The sequence below is a fragment of the Macaca nemestrina genome, chromosome 2 (genome assembly GCF_043159975.1).
Source record: "Macaca nemestrina isolate mMacNem1 chromosome 2, mMacNem.hap1, whole genome shotgun sequence".
Taxonomy (NCBI): Eukaryota; Metazoa; Chordata; class Mammalia; order Primates; family Cercopithecidae; genus Macaca; species Macaca nemestrina.
Window position 1 is genome coordinate 76,614,068 of NC_092126.1, and position 12,843 is coordinate 76,626,910.

Genomic DNA, 12,843 nt, shown 5'->3' on the forward strand with positions numbered 1-12,843 from the left:
TTATATTTCAGTATGTGTGTTCTTTTCCTAACCCTCTCTCCCTTGTCTTGAATGATTTACATTCATGCTTTACATAGCCTTGCCTACTAAATGTACACAATGCACAAGTGAGTGTGTGTGGGTAAAATAAACAACTTGGAGAATTTCCTCCATAACCCAAAATTTAATAATAAAATTACAAGAAAAAGCAATTACTCAAAGTCAACGTTTAATAAAATAGCTTAACAAATTCTAAATGTCTTAGTATGGGCTTTAAGCTATTTATTAATAAGGTCAAAGTAATATTAGCTTCTCAATTAAATCTTATATGAGAGCTTTAATAAACACAATTTGTGTGTGTGTGTGTGTGTGTGTGTGTGTGTGTGTGTGTGTGAGAGACGAAATCTCGCTCTGTCACCCAGACTGGAGTGCAGTGGCACAATCTCGGCTCAATGCAAACTCCACCTCCTGGATTCACACCATTCTCCTGCCTCAGCCTCCCGAGTAGCTGGGACTACCAGGTGCCTGCCACCACACCCGGCTAATTTTTTGTATTTTTAGTAGAGACAGGGTTTCACCGTGTTAGCCAGGATGGTCTCGAACTCCTGACCTCGTGATCCGCCTGCCTCGGCCTCCCAAAGTGCTGGGATTACAGGCGTGAACCACCGCACCCAGCCCAATATTTTTAATAAATCCAAATAAATAGGTGATTTAGAATATGGGTTGAACAACAATTTGAGGGGAAAAATTCATCAAGACAATATTAGAGATTAGATAAAATGATAAAATGTTTTAGCACAGTATATCAGATAATGAATTGTGTGCTACTTATTATTTATACACATTTAATATACATTGTATTAAAATATTTATAAGTACGAAATATTTTATAATAATATAGAGAGATAATTGTTTAGAGTTCTTATAATACATTTATACTTTAAAAAATCGTCACATTGCGTATCTACTTAAACAATAATGGTTAAGGTGGGCATGAGCCAAGAACAATTTTTGGCAGTAAATATCCCCAGCTGTTGAAACTAGGAACTCTTAATCCAGTTAGTTATTAACTGCCAAGTAATGTCCAACAGTGGCACATTTCTCAAACTAAAAATTCAAGAGATATATTTATATAACGTATATATAAAATTATATTATCATCAAAGGATATAGTAGTCCAGCTATAATATATATACGTATAGTATGTATACATATAAATATATTTAACCTAGTATACTGATTATCGAGGCAATTAAATAATTTGAGGATGTATTTTTAACTATGATTGCTAAAAATTGTGTTTACATATTTTAAACAATAACTGGCAAATATTAACGTTAAATAAAATTGAATAAAATTCAGTTGCTTTGGAAGGTTTGAGGATATTTCTATCCCAGTAATGAGTAGTAAGTATGTGTGTGTGTGTATATATATATATATGCTGGAGGCAATGGATTAATATATGGGATTCACTGCATTTTAAAAAATTATCACTACGTTTTCGCTAGTTTGAGTTTCCCTAATGAATCATCTATTCTGGTTTTAAAGCCTCCTATAAGGACGTTCTGCCTTTTTTTCAGAATTATGTGGGCCAGCAATGTGTTTAGGAAGAGAAAGAAGATTGAGATTACTTAGTTTTTACTTGCTGAAAATCTAAGCAATCTAAAATTCTAGACAGCGCAACCAGGATTTTACGTAAACTTGTTACAGTCTTAACTTTGTACGTTTGTCATATATCTTCCAGTCTGAGCTATCATTGTTCATAAAGTAGAAATCTATATACCTGGACTCATGTTCTTTCTTGTACCTTAAAATTCACGGGACATTGCCAATCACAACTGCCAATCTTTTAAAATTTAGTATTTTCTATTCCCTCTAATGATATTCTATTAAATTCTCGCTATCAGAGACACTTTTCTCATTTTTTCTTCCTATTTTAACACAGTATTAAAAAGACTTCCACCACGATGAGTTAAGTCATTTTACTGCAAAATTTAAAAACAGTTACAAATTAATTTATAGTTAAAAATAATAGAATAATCACAAAGTGAATATTGTAGAAAAAAATCATATAGTTTCATTAAATAAGCTTATCACATTTTGCATACATTGATTTTTATACTAATGTATCAAGAAATGAATACAAATTTGTATCAAATCCCTCTAGTATTTTCAATCTGTTACTTTCCCTCAAATAATATTCAAGCTGTTTAAGACGCTTATGAAAGTCATCAGAGCAAGACCTAATGATTATTATTTCCATAAATCTTTTAATTTAAATGTAACACAGACTTCAGCTTTCTATAGTTTTAATGATTTTTAGCCCCAAAGATTTTCCATAATCTAAACCACCTGATATAAAGAAAACAATAAATTAAATAAAAAGTTCTTCAATAAGCCAAAGTATTAATCAGGATTTTTTTCTTTCTTTTTTTTTTTTTTTTTTTTTGACATGGACTCTCACTGTGTCTCCAGGCTGGAGTGCAGTGGCATAATCTTGGCTCACTGCAACCTCCGCCTCCTGGGTTCAAGTGATTCTCCTGGCTCAGCCTCCGGAGTAGCTGGGATTACGGGTGTGTGCCAGGATTTTGATATGACTGACTGTTCTTGGGTTTCATTTTATTCTGCTACTTGTTAGAACCTACTTTACCAGAGAAGGGAGACATCTATTTTCACAGTGGGTATTCTATTCTAACTTGGGCATTTCTATTCTGCCTTAAAGCACTGTTATTCAATTAGGTAACCAGTGTGGTCACTGATAGCCTGAGGTATCAATCAAAATTTTCCTACGACACTCCATTAACATCACAGCATATTGAAAGGCTAATTTTTAATGAAACTCTACCTTCGAGATTTTTATCTTAAAGACAAAAATCCATCCACCATGCTTGTGTATTCACACTTTGCAGGCATAAATATTAATTATGAATTTATTTGATTTAAAAAAGTTTGCTATTGTATAGCTGCATTGAGCCCAAACTAACAATTGTGAACATGGCTAATATCTGCTCCACCAGCCTTAGAGCAAAAAGTAGTATGAGAAATAAATTTGTGTGAAAATACAGATTTGATGCAGGGGGACATGGTGTTGTGAAGCCCAATGAGAAACCACCTCTCTTGGTTGTAGGAGGTCATTGAAGATTGCCTGGAGGAAGCCATATTCAATGGGCACATTTGTGGAATGATGTGAGCCAGGTGTGTGTGTGTCTGTGTGTGTTGGGGTTATGGGGAAGGGAGTTTGGTGTACAGGGGGAAGTTTAGGAGTTTGTAAGTGTAAAGAAAAGTGTTTTAGACATTGGAAGCAGAAAGTTAATCAACCAGATGATGAAAGTTGATGTATTAGGTTGTTGCAAAAGTAATATTTTATAATAAAATTGACAGAAAACAAGCAGTCACTTAGAATAAGAGATGGTCATGATCGGGAAGAGATGAGGCTTGAAAGATGAGCGAAGATGGATTAACTTCATAGATCTTCAGAGCTAGCATTTAGCAACAATTTCTTATGGTGAACTGTCTAAAGTGCTAAATATGGAAAGCTAAGAATTGCATTACTCTAATTTTCTTATACCTGGATGAATGTAGTTGTTTTTTTTTTTTACGAGATGTCGTTGTGTGAAATACTGTATGTGAAAATCAGGTTTTGTGAGACTTCTGCAGCTTCGGTTGGCAAGTTCTATGAAGGAAATGTTTGCATTTCTGATGCAGACTTTGGATGGTGGCTATTCACTCTTCTGATTGGTTCATTATTGTGAACGCAAATTACAGTTCCTTTGATAACCCAGTTCCGGAGTGTAGCTTTTGAAACCATCAACTAAAAGCTTAGTCTGTAGTCTTCCTTCAATATCTGCATGCATTTTGCAAGCCATTTAATACCAATAATAAATTCCGCATGTTTGAACTAGCCAGAGTGATTTTCCTTTCTTGCAGTGGAACACTGATCAATACAATGGAGATATCAAATAAGTAAGCAAGTTTATTTTACATCTTTTATAATTTTTATTGTTGAAAAAGGAGGATTTTTGAGTTCCATATGAGCAAAAATTCTGGCATAGTCAACACCATTTGAGAATACTAGAAGAAAAAGAAGAGAGAAGAGGCTTCTTATTTGGTATTTAGCCATTTGTAGTCCTGGGTAGTTATAAATTAACCCTACCCTAGTCATATTGCAGGTCCTTCTAATTATGCAGATAGTTGTTTATTGAGTAATTGGTTAAAAATATGATAAGTTATTAAAAATGATACCTCCTCTTTCCATCTTCCTCCTTATATATATATCACATTATAGATGAATCTGTTCTTTTCTAACAGTAAAGGTAAAATAAGGGAATGCTACTTAATAAATATGTCAGAAAAGGCAATTTGGGTGACTTTGGATCTTTGAAAAGTATCACAGTATTAGAGCATTTTCCTAAAGTGTCAATGTATTTCAAATAGAAAATTAAAAAGAATAAATACATCATTGAGAGAACAGGGACAGCATGTAGTGAACAGAGTACCCAGTCATTTCTTTCATTCTTTTAGTATTTGAATGAGAGCTTAGTACTTGTATCTTTGAGAAGTAAATGGATCCTGAGTTTTTACTGACATGGTTTTGTCTCTACTGCTACTGTAACTCCTTGCAAAGACCCAAAAAATATGCTGTCTTAAAGTGCCGACTATTAAGTCTCCTTTCTTATGATGGTGAAAGAGATCCTGAGTTCCTGATGGTGAAAGAGTTCCTCAGTCTTTATGTGGACCTTGTGGACAGGAATAGGAGACATACGCAGAGACCTATTACAACAGGAAAAAAAATGTAGAAATATTTCATTTGATAATGGTAGTCACCAAAAAGTAGTATTTGAAATAAATCATTGTGCTTTGTAGCCGTCAGATCCAGTCTAACTTGTGCAAGTAGTAACCAACTGAACTCAGTCAAGCTTTTTACTACATGTCACTTAAGTATTGCTGTTATTTACTACAAGCCTATGGTATAAAACACTGAATCTAACCAGCAAAAAATAGTATTTTCTACAATCACCTTATTAAAAAGTCCTGGAACTTACAAAATAACATTCTTTAAAAGTATTTCTTTAAAATGATTCTCCACACCCACCTTAAGAAATGTGGAAATTAAGTCATATTACCTCTTATTAACAAGAAACCACAAAAAATTAATCAGAATGAAGTTAAAGTAACAAAAACTGCAAGAGTCGAAAATAATTTCCCAAAAATAAGTGGCTCCAATTAATATCTTTCCCAGTGCCTGATTATTTACATTAACTCAAACAGGTCTTTAGAATACCTATCTTCTGGTGTCCAAAAAGAAACTCCAAAAAGGAAATGCAAATTTAATTTGTTGAGGATATCAAGGTGTTAATTTAAAGGGGCAAAGGAACTGCAGGCTGCTGTCTGAAGTAGGAAGCAAAGGAACCTACTCTGTAGAATATGGCTGGGTGCCTGATCTTAGTTTTCTTATAATTGCCTAGCTTTGGACAAGATTTTGCTTGTTCATTTATTTATTCTTTTATGATTTCCTGAGCTTATGTCCTGCAGCAATTTGAGACAGTCTACAGGATTAAATACAATATAAAACAAGGAAATACATTATTTTTTAAAATGAAAACATGCTTGGATTCCTGGCCCTGGTCCTTCCCATATCCAGTTTCAGGTTTGTCCTTGACTTAGGCATTAGCTCCACTTCAGTTCCTACTTAAAGGGAAATAGGAGATCCTAGGTTCTTGAAGGTAAGAAGTGTCCAAATATCAGATGCAGGTCTCTTAAGATACTGGAAATCTGAGAAGAGCATCTTTACGTTACTTTCTATGGGACTGTTTAGTAATCTAGTTTTTTGCTGTATATGAGGTTGCTATATTTGGGGGCCATGGATCCACAGTATATAGCTGGTGGGAGTAGTAACTGATTGAAGTCAGTCAAGTTTTTGACTACATGTCACTTTAGCCTGGCATCCTACCTGCATCCTAACCTTCACACACTAATTTAGTTTATCAGATTAGCGAATAAAATATAGGATACCAGTTAAGTTTGATTTTCAGGTAAGCAACATCTTATTTCTTTGTGTTTAAATATGTCCCAAATACTACATAGGATTTTCCTTGGAATCTCAGTTTCCTCTTTCATCAAAAGATTATAGTTACACACACTTGGCAGGGTTGTTGTAAGAATGAAGAAAGACAATGTGTTGTATGGAAACTAGTTATACTAAAACAATTATTCTCCCTTTACCTGAGAAACAAATTTAACTGGGCATTTTCTATCTTATCTGGTAACTGTATGCTAACTTCTAAAACATTTTCCTGATGCTGTTATTACCTACTATATGTCCCAAGTTGATAGCTATCAAAGTGCAGGCTTTTCTAACTGAGACATACTTGCCTTCTGTTTTCTTTCTGGTCTTCACTAATTTATGGAAGTTGATTACTTCCCATTTCTGTGAGTGGCTTCCTCTCAGTAGTATGACCTATGTCTCTGTATGAATTTCCCGGACTTTCCTGCAGTTCTGTGTGTGGCTGGTATTTTCCCAACATCACCAGTCTCACAAACTTCTCCCACCTGACCTGCTACTACTGCTTCACTGACATTAAGTCCTAGTTTTGTTTGGGGCAGTTCTATTAAAAGCAGCAAATAAATATGCAACATCTCCTTGGTTCCAGGCATTGTGTGAGAGATTCTGCAAATGCAAAGAGGAATAAGCCACGAACTCTATCATCAGGGACCTCAGAATCGACAAAGAAGTAGGCATTAGAGTGATGATAATATTAATAACTACTTTTTTGGATATTTAGTACAGGCCAGAAACATTTTCTTCCTTGATTCTGGAACAACCCTGCCAAACGTGTAAATATCATCTCTTTAACAGAGGGAAAATTGAAATTCTGAGGATAATCATTTTTTCTAAAAAAACATTTTCAATGACAGAATGAAACTAGAATGGGAGTCTTGATCTCTTACTGTAGATTGATCGTACATTGCCCTGACCCATCCTCAACTGAACCGTGTGCAGATAGCTTCTTGTGCAGATAGCTCAAAGGGGCTTCCTCAGTTCTAGGCTTTACATGACATTTCAGCTCAGCTGCTTACAGTTGTCTTGAAAATAGTCCCTGTTTCCAAATTTCACCTTTCTAGGAAGGATATTGATTATCCCAGGTCCTACAAAACATAGTGTTTTGTTCTTCTGATGATAGACTCCCTGGAGTTAGTTGTCTAACTTTGGTTTTAAGAACTGGGCTAAGGAAACACAAGGTTTAAACAAATGTGGCCACTTGGCAGGCATTGTGAGCAGGAGGAAGGGCAGATTCACTGCAAGGGGTACAGGAACATTCCAAACCATGTCTAGCAAAGATGCACTTCTAAATATGCAGGTACTGGGAATTTTAAGTGCAGCACTGATATTTCAAGAGGAACAGAAATTCAAAAATTGCTACTTCAAAAAATTCCTCGGTAGGTGTGAATTCACAGGAGTGATAAGATATCCTTACATCTCTGATGACTGCTCTAAGGATCCCGGGCATAGTTCATTTTCAGAAAGTACTAAAAGGACTTAACTGATGCAGGCAATAGAGCCCAGGTGTAGGATCTTTCTCAGTATATTTTTTTTTATATGATTGGATATATAGTCCAATTAGTGCAAGCCCTTGAGATGACTAATATTTTACTAGTGTCAAACTTCCTTTTTAAGCGTTTATTTAAAATATGCTAAGTATTCAAATAAATAAATACACATGGCACAAATAACAGAAATGATGAGGCATCTTGAAATGTGATGACATAGTAGTATTCTGTTCTATGTTGAGGCATTCTAATCCAGAATCTGAAAATAAAAGAACAGGTTATTCAGTATGTAAACATTACTTTTCAAACACATTTCAAATTATTATATACCTGCTTTTCACTCTCTCATAAATTCACATCAAATCTAGCTTAATACAGTATTTCTCTAACCAATATTTTTCCTAACATAGAGGCATTGTTGAAAGAGGAAAAAAAAAAAAAGGTAGGTAACTAATTCAATGAATACTTTCAAGTACTGGTACTGGTAGAATACCTTTTCTATACTCTCTGTACATGTTGAGGCAAAAAATATTAAGGGAATGAACAGGAAGAAGATTATGTAAACACAAAATATATGTATATATAGGTAATATATACACACCCATTTGAGACAAAATAAGATTATTCCCTGTAAATATTAAAAAGCCTTCTGAGACTATGAGATAGTCATTGCAATGAACACAAGACTACATGTTCAAGCTTTGAATTTATGAAACAGATATCACATATAAGAATTTTAATGAAACTGAAAAATATGTTTTTTGGCTATTGGTGCTCTAGTTTTTCCAGGCTGCTGCTGACTATTACCACAATCAGTTGCACTGCCACATTCTCATTGCTAACATGAGGAGTCATCCTTAACATTCTCCTCCCCAGGTTGCTTGAGAAAACCAAAGCTATCAAGGCTGAGTGAGGGTATGTCCAGTTATCATACCCAAATCTCAGAGCTTCAACTAGCTTGCCTAGGAGTCTGGGAGAACAACTTTGCTGATTTGACAATAAATAAGAAAACCTTCCAGAAATTACACTGTAAATGGAAGTTTTATTGTACATGATTGATGGATCTTAAGCACCTGCTAAGTAAATAGTCAGACAGACATATCTAAAATTGATTTTTAAAGTCTGGCTATCAGCACTTTCAAAGGGATCAAATTACAAAGAAAACACAAAATTATCGGGTTTTCAGTTTGCTAGCTAAGGTTTGAAGTTAATTGAAATTTTTAAGTTAACTCATTTCTCTCTCCCTCCTTCCCTCTGTTCCTCCTCTCCTCTCTTCTTTCCTCTTTTTTCTTTTCTTTTCTTTTCTTTTCTTTATTATTATTAATTTTTACTATACTTTAACTTCTGGGATACATGTGAGAACATGCAGATTTGTTACATAGATACACATGTGCCCTGGTGGTTTGCTGCACCCATCAACTCATCATCTACATTAAGTATTTCTCCTAATACTATCCCTCCCCTTGCCCCTCACCCCTCAGCAGGCCCCGGTGTGTGATGTTCCCCTCCCTTTGCTCGTATGTTCTCATTGTTCAACATCCACTTACCAGTGAGAACATGCAGTGTTTGGTTTTCTGTTCCTGTGTTAGTTTGCTGAGAATTATGGTTTCCAGCTTAATCCATATCCCTGCAAAGGAAATGAGTTCATTCTTTTTTATGATTGCATAGTATTCCATGGTGTGTATATACCATATTTTCTTTATCCAATCTAACAGTAATGGGCTTTAACATTAAAGTAAATGTTAAACATTAAAGTAAACATTAAACATTAAAGTAACAGTCTTTTCTTTCCTGAACAGTGCTGCAGTATGTGTGCATGTGTCTTTATAGTAGAATGATTTCTAATCCTTTGGGTATATACCCAGTAGTGGGATTGATGGGTCAATGGTATTTCCAGTTCTAGATCTTTGAGGAATCACCACACTGTCTTCCACAATGATTGAACTAATTTACACTCCCACCAACAGTGTAAAAACCTTCCTATTTCTCCACATCCTCTCCAGAATCTGATGTTTCCTGACCTTTTAATGATCACCATTCTAACTGGCGTGAGATGGTATCTCAATGTGGTTTTGTTTTGCATTTCTCTAATGACCAGTGATGATGAGCTTTTTTAAAAATATGTTTGTTGGCCTCATAAATGTCTTCCTTTGAGAAGTGTCTCTTGATATCTTTTGCCCACTTTTTCATGGGGATGCTTGTTTTTTTCTTATAAATTTGTTTAAGTTCCTTGTAGATTCTGGATATTAGCCCTTTGTCAGATGGACATGTAGTTGCATGGTTTTGAGTGAGTTTCTTAATCCCGAATTCTTTTTTAGATTGCACAGTGGTCTGAGATACTGTTTATTATTATTATTATTTCCTTTCTTTTGCATTTGCTGAGGAGGGTTTTACTTCAAATTATGTTGTTGATTTTAGAATAAGTGCTGTGTGTTGCTGAAAAGAATGTCTATTCTCTTGATTTGAGGTGGAGAGTTCTGTGAATGTCATTAGGTCCACTTCCTTTTTATTTTCAATTTTATGATTAATGCTAGGCAGAAAACTGAGCTCCATACATAGATTGATCTCCTCTTAATTTTCTGTCTTTTCTTGGCAAGGTTTGTCTTAAGTAGTATCTAATACTTTATCATTGAGTTCTTCCAGTCTCAAGGACTTAGAATACATTTTCCATCAGTGCAAATTTCTAGTTGTTGGGTTTTACAATTGGACAGTGAAAATCTCTTAAGGAACTGAATCTTCACATTAATATGGAGGTGATATTGGGGGCTTATCACTGGGCTTTTGGGTTACATCACTGGCAATTTGTTGTAAGCACTGCTCACTTAAGCTCAGAGCATATTCTTTTAGGAAAATTGTTTAATCAAGTAGTGAAACATGGCAGAAAAATAGCATGTTATATTCAGAAAACCATGTAAACCTCATTTAGTCCATTTCTGTACTCCAGATATGAATCTCTTTAAAAGAGCATTGAATATTAATAGCTAATACTTTGTTTATATAGCTCCACTGAATTATTATAGATGATAGAGATTCTATTTTCAATAGCATGTTTGACAAAAGAAAACAAAACTAGTTTATTAACTAAATTCTCACATATAATTTACAGTGTATAATCAATAGGTTGTTTTGAAACATTGTGTGTATAAAAGTATATTATTTGCACTTTTAACTTTTAAGAATTAACATTTGATTAGGTTACACTGATTACCTTCAGCATAACTTTAGAAAAATAGAGATTTTTTTTTCTTGTAATAACATATTTCTTACTAATACTATTTGGGGGTGTTTTTTTATAATTTTCAGGATACATTCTCAACATATTCTCATTATAGAGAAAAATAATTTTTAAAAATCAGGATGGTATTTTTTTCCAATTACTTTTTTTTTTCAATTTCTATTTTACCCCTTTTTAAAAAATTTCAACTTTTATTTTCGATTCAAAAGATATATGTGCAGGTTTGTTACATGGGTATATTGCATGATGCTAAGGTTTGAAGTATGAATGACCCCGTCATTCAGGTAGTGAGAATAGTAGCCAATAGACAGTTTTTCAACCCTTGTCTCCCTCCCTCCCTTTCATCTCTGGAAGTCCCCAGTGTCTGTTTTCTGACAGGATGGTATAATGTTAAATAGACTGCCTGCTTCTGTATCTTGACTTCATATGTATTCATTTCATGATTCTTTTTGGCAAGTTACTTAACCTCCCTATACTTCAACTGTAAAGTAGAGAAAATATTACTTACCTATTTGCCATTTATGGGAGAATTAATTCATGTATACTGAATATATTATAAAAATGCCTAGGATAGATTAAACTCTTACTAACCCAGGTAGTATCTTCTCCATTTAGTTTATCAAGTGGAAGAGGGCTAATATAGGGTCAGCTTGTCTTTTTATAACTGCATGATGATATTTGATGATGATGATAATGATGTTAATACCTTTCAGTTTTGTTTGGTTAGAAGTAGTAGATATTAAAAGTATGTTCAAAACTGGTATACAAACATATCTTGAAAGAATAAATGAAAGGAAATATTTCATCACTGTGGGATTTGAAGAGGCAGAAGCAACAAATTAGACTGAAATTATTAAATAAAGCTCAAACCCTTAAGCAATACTACATTAGGTAAATGAAAGCATGAATCTGACTTACCCATATTTATAACAATGGTACTATATTTATACATTGAATATCTGGGTGGGCCAGGGAATACTTCTTGAAAGTAACACAAGAAGAATCTTAATGATTAACTGTGATGGTCAATACTGAGTATCAACTTAATTGGATTGAAGGATGCAATATTAATCCTAGGTGTGTCCATGTGGGTGTTGCCAAAAGAGATTAACATTTGAGTCAGTGGTCTGAGAAAGGCAGATCTACCCTTAATCTGGTGGGCAATATCTAATCAGCTTCTAGCAAATATAACGCAGGCAGAACAATGTGAAAGGAGGGATGGTCCTAACTTCCCAGCCTACATCTTTTTCCCGTGCTGGATGCTTTCTGCCCTCATATGCCGGACTCCAAGTTCTTAAGTTTTAGGACTCAGACTGGCTCTCCTTTCAGCTTGCAGACAGACTGTTCAGTGATCTATATCCTATTAGTTCTGTCCTTCTAAGAGAACCCTGACTAATACATTAACTAAGAAGGATACCCACCTATAAAAAGAGCATTCTAAGCAAAGTCAATACCAATCCAATCCAAAATTGTGCCAAGAAAGATGGTAGACCTTTCTGGAAATGAGTAGTAGTTTGTGAGAGTAGGTATGCATTTGGGGAGAAGGTTGAAATTAGAAAAGAAAATGAATAGGTCTCAACTCCTGAATATCTGATACATCGTGGTGCAAATTTTATCCTGAAGTGAGCAGTGATTAAATGATTTACAGTAAGGAACTGCTAATGATGTTTGCTTTTTCGGAATATCACTGTTAAAGAAATTTGAAGTGTATAATACTAATGACAGGGAAACTAGGAAATAGTTGCAGTAATCCAGATAACAAATCAAAAGAGTCTGAACCAGATTTATTGGACTACTGAATTCAGAGAACAATGAAATCTTGTATTCTAAAATATATTTAAAATAATTAACATTAGACCAGGTGTGGTGGCTCACACCTGTAATCCCAACACTTTGGGAGGCCAAGGCAGGTGGATCATTTGAGGTCAGGAGTTTGAGACCAGCCTGGCCAACATGGTAAAACTCTGTCTCTACTAAAAATACAAAAATTAGTCAGGCGGTAGTGGTGCACACCTGTAATTCCAGCCACTCGAGAGGCTGAGGCAGGAGGATCTCTTGAGTCTGGGAGGCGGAGGTTGCGG

General features: G+C 34.7%; 1 long non-coding RNA gene across 6 annotated transcripts in view; it reads right to left on the bottom strand.

The window, feature by feature from the left end:
* Positions 1-7,660: 7,660 nt before the first annotated feature.
* The window catches only part of LOC105466370 (uncharacterized), a 216,731-nt gene continuing 211,548 nt past the window's right edge, over positions 7,661-12,843 (bottom strand). For all 6 annotated transcript variants that reach the window (XR_011619872.1, XR_011619874.1, XR_011619868.1 and 3 more), the window contains 2 exons: positions 9,075-9,154; positions 7,661-7,786 (listed from right to left, as the gene is read on the bottom strand). This is a non-coding gene — a long non-coding RNA (uncharacterized lncRNA). The remainder of the gene's footprint in view (positions 7,787-9,074; positions 9,155-12,843) is intronic.